We start from the raw sequence: 5,157 nt of genomic DNA, 5'->3' as shown, positions 1-5,157 counted from the left end.
CTGATTATACATTAGTTAAAATATTTATGTAAGTTGGTGTAATGTTGTTACCTCTTCTAGTACACTTTACTGGACCATCAACTGATAAGAAACTGCTTTACCATTCTCTTTAACATTTCATTTGAAAACAACTATATACTATACAGCCCATTTCTATGGGTAAGAACTAATCCAGAATAAAGATTGTAATTAATTGAATAGCTCACGTGGGCTAATAATAGACACTCAACAAAACCAGGGAGAAAAGAGACTGTCAATATAAGGGAAATAAAGTAAAAATAAATAACATTGCTACCAACTGAGATTTTCAATGAAGAGTGGGGATTTATCTAAAAAAGCAGTTCTGTCAGTAATGTTAATCTCATTTCAGGGGAGAGGTTATGCTTATCTTCTTACACTAGCACTTCTCTTGTTCAAACCTCAGTTGTCAACTAAGCATGCCTGAAATGCTGATTACTAGGAACACCACGGGCACTAAACTCAAGCACACACAGGCTGTGTTCTGCAGTAACAGCTTTATGGTGACTAGACTTAAAACAGTCGCTTTTCTGAGACACTGGAGATAATATTTGTCCCAGGGATTTTGAAAACCAAAATCTGGACTGATGTAGCATGTTTTTTGCTTGTGTTTTTAACAATAGAAAATCAGTTCTGTGTGTTTCTAAAGATGTTGATGAGCCAAACTCTATTTCTATTTTTCTGTTTCTATAATATTCACAAGTTAGTCCTGAACTAAAAAAAAAAAAAACATTGCTCACACAAAGCAAATGTAACTCTCTTACACAATAAACAGAAGACTGCAACAAAGGATACCAAACAAGTGGGCTATTAATGCACTATACGTCTCCCCAGTTGAATATGTAAAAGGAAAAAAATATTTGAAGAAAAATTTGGTGGCTTTTTCAACCCAATCAGAGAAGAGAACATTGTAGGGGTTAACAATGTGGCAGGTTATTAATTGCACAGTTGCAATAATGTCCTCCTTTGTCTATGGGTTGAGGTAGAACAGACATTTAGCTGGAAGCATTAACCCACATGGCAAGCCGCCAATCACTGTGCTCAATGCATGTACTTGGTGCCACCATATACTTCAACACAAATGTTTGCAGAGTAGTACCCATTTCTGATTACTGTTAGCATAACCTTCAACTAGTGAGAACGGTTCTTTCCAATGGCTATTTGAAGGAGAACTTCTACCACAGGTAAGGACATGGAGTTCCAGGAAACTACTAAGTATGGGTTTTTCATAATAGATAAATTATTGAAAACAAAGTCCTGCCTGTTATGAAAAAGCAGTAATATCCCATGGCATTTCTGTAACAGCTGGTGGTTGTCCTAGGTGTCTTCGGGTAAACCACCACACCTCCATCCACACGGTGGCTGCTATTCCCTGTTCAAGAGGTTGCCAGAAATGGAGAATACAAATATTTCGGGATGAAAGATGCTACAGAAACGTAATATACTATGTAATTTTCAGACAGGTATGTTTATTATTGCTTATGGCAAAAGTTACTGAAAGCGCTAAATAGACCACAGGAGCCATACAAGGTTTTCCCTGCTGTAAAGGTCTGTTTTAATTTATTCATAATAGCAGCATATTACTGGCATTGTGTGGTTGAAGGATAAAATTGAATGTACACTTACTGCAGTTCTGTAGATAGAAAACTACACTGTATCATGCAGTCGTCATTTTGCATAATATTGTGCAATATAGGTGTGGAATAAACTACGGAATTGAAGTGTTTTCCTTGTGAAACTAATTTTATTATGCATAATTAAATAAGTTAGAAAGCTGGGCTGTTTTATTCTGCTGTTATTCCAGACATGATAAAATCATTTTTTTCCAGTACAGTATAACAATAAACCAGAAAATTATTCTACAATTCCTGCTTTTGTTTAAATGAAACCAAATCTGCATGTAATTCTCTTTTTACAGAGCAGGCAGTCAGTTTGCCTTGCATCCTGTTGAACAGTTGCCTTTTCTGTGTTTGCATTCCAGCATGTGGGTGAGGTTTTAGGGAGCATGCACACACATGCATACTGCCACTGAACGTACTGCTGTAGGCACAGGGACAGGTTTTTGTGCCCACCTTCATTATGGAATACTATACGTATCTAATCTATAAATATACAACAGTATAACAAACATTTTGGTAACAACTTTTTTTTCTAAGGAGTTTTCTAAGGAGAAAGCATTTCTAAATAGTAACTTCTTACTATCATGAAGAAGTTAAAACCATTGCATTTATTTCTCATATTAAATAACCTCAGTGCAATTTGCCAAAATCCCAGCTAGCTAACAGCACAATTGGGAATAGCGCAATTTTGTATTCCAACTAGATGTATTCTCTATTTTCATGAGATAATCTTAAAAAAAATGGATTATAATAATTAACAGCATCTGTCTGGGTATATCTTATGTTTTTAAGTATATGAAAAATTGATTTTAAAATGAACAAGCTTAATATTTGCATCAAAGACTCACCAAGTAAGTCACTGACATACATTTGATAAAGACATCCTATGTAATATGCTGATGGATTTCTGTTCAGTTTAAGGTGTGACTACTGATTTAATTTTATTATTTTAAGTGCAGTAGGGCATGTAAAGGATTTAACTCGACAAGATTACACAGGTAGTATAATTTAGTCTTTGTTTTTAATATTATATTTCAGTAATTTATATTTGCAGTATCTATGCTGGCCATCTACACAAAAATAGATTTCAACCTCAAAAGGAAACAGTTCACTTTATTCTAAATGCAGTTGCCTGTGTATGTTGGCCTGACAGATGAAGTTGTCTAACACTTAGATAACAAAAAAGCACCCCACATACTATCAGGTAAGTCATTTCGGCTCTTTATAGTGAGTTATAATAGTAAACTCAGGATCAGATCCAAGAAATTTTCTTCTTTCTTCAATACACTCCAAAATATATTTTGCTCCTGTAAGCGTACATTACAACCATTTACTTTCTTAGAGGTGCATTGCCCTGTTGAGGCATATTTAAGATTAACACAATATACTACGGTGATTGCTACCATTATGGTTTCACTCTGCTACTATTTTATTTTTGCTTCTGGATCATCAGAGTGAATATTCTACCACATTACATGTCATGATTACTAAGTTATTTTGCTGTTGAACTATATTTCTGAGAATTAAATAAGCATTTATGAAGGAGTGCACAACTTCTTCCCTACGCTGTTCTGAATCCCAAATTGCTCACACAATGGCAGCTCTTCCTGTTCTGAGCAAAGAGAGAGATCTCAACTGTGCAAATGTACCCACACCAGCATCTCTATGTGGGCAAACAGTGTAAGAGTTTTGAGCTAGTGAACACTGTAATAATCTATTACTTGAAATTTCATTAAAGACTTATTTTTAGTTAACCGCATGGAACAAAACAAGTGGCCCTGCTATCCACACATGGCACTTCTGTCTGCCCAGGCTGCAGCCCTGCAGAGGCAGTGGTCACTATATGCCACATTTTCCCTATTCACATGGCTTTCTGTTCATAGCTCTTTAACATCATTGTGCTATGGGGTTAGTGGAAAAGCATTTAATTAATATATTTAATAAATGTATTTAAAAATAAATTTAAAAATAATTTAAATTTAAAAATAAATTTTTTAAGCATTAAATAAGAATTAGTGAGGTGGAATAAATTCGTCCTCAAGAAACACAAGAAAGTTTCAAATGATGTATTTAGTGATTTGAGATATAGAATCACATATACCCTGAAGTACCCTGCTGCAATGTTAGTTACTCTTTAAAAGACCTTTATTTAATGCTTTCAAATAATGTTAACCAACATAGTTGCAATGAAGGACAAATAAGAGTGAATTAAAGTGCTAGTCTTACCTTGAGTTCAGAAGAAACTACAAATTTACTAAATTATATTCGTCATAAATTTACAGTATGGATTTTCATATATAACTAAAAAAGTAAATTGTGCAAAAATCCTCAACAGTGAAGTCTGCAAAATCTAAACAATACAAAATATTTAACAAGAAAAGTGTTTTTGGAAAAAAATACATTAAAAGATCAAATGATTTGTAACGTATTAGCTTACCTCTTAATATACCACAAAATAACACTATAAGTAACATCTTTTTCTATGGGAAAAGTTCACTTAAATTCAAGAGATTTGGGAAATTTTTCAACAGAGATGCAGTAAAACATATGTAGCATTAATAAGCTATGAGTAGTGAAATTATCTTAGGCCCTCAAAGCTATATTGCTGTGTTTGCACTGTATCATGGAAGCAACATACTAGGACAAAAGTAGTATGCTGCCCAAATCTCTCTCTCAGAGCTCTAGGTAGGTCAGTTAGAGGTAATTCTGGGTAATTCTACAGACCTCATGCCTTTTGGAGGCACTGCATACATTTTTGCTAGAATCCAGTGCTCTACATTTTGATGCCTTTGAAGCAACTTTGAAGGAGTTAAAAAGCCAACTCACTGAGATGTTATGAAAGGTGTGTTATGACTGGACAAAGTAATAAATGGGGAGGAGAGAAAGAAGAGACGCTCCCTCCTTGGAACACAAACAGGAGAAGTCATGCTGCTGTGTGCACTGTGCTTACTCAAATACATGCTAGGAATCTGCTGCTGGAACAGACCCCAGCAGAACTCCAAGAGGAAACCTATTTTAATGTCTTTTAAAACAAGATGGCACTGGGATTCTCAGCACAGACAAAACTAAGATAACTCCAGCCATCTATGCACATACATTGAATTCTAGAGACCTGGAGAACTCTGTTCGCTGAAAATAATGCTAACCCCTCCTTCAGATGGTCACAGTTTCAAGTACACCTTGCTCACTAAGTTCTACTGAAGTCAAACTGTGGACATACATACCACTGTTGATAATTCCCATAAAAGTATGTCACCTGACATGCTGATCAGAAGAAACAGGAACAAACACAGATAGAGCTGCAGGCTGCTCAATCACGGTTGAATTTGGCTTAATGTCTCATATTTGCCTCAAAAGGGGAATCGAAACATTGGTTGCGAAATTCCTCGAGGTCTTCAGCTGACTATTACTGATCTGTGTTGAGAATTAGTATAAATAATTTCAAGTCATTTCAGTTTCCCTGCTTTGACATTCTTTCGTTTCTACAGACTGCCAATGCCTTCCTACAGAATTACTTAAT

This window comes from Meleagris gallopavo, chromosome 7, assembly GCF_000146605.3.
Source record: "Meleagris gallopavo isolate NT-WF06-2002-E0010 breed Aviagen turkey brand Nicholas breeding stock chromosome 7, Turkey_5.1, whole genome shotgun sequence".
Lineage (NCBI taxonomy): Eukaryota > Metazoa > Chordata > Aves > Galliformes > Phasianidae > Meleagris > Meleagris gallopavo.
Note: the sequence above shows the minus strand (reverse complement) of the source record.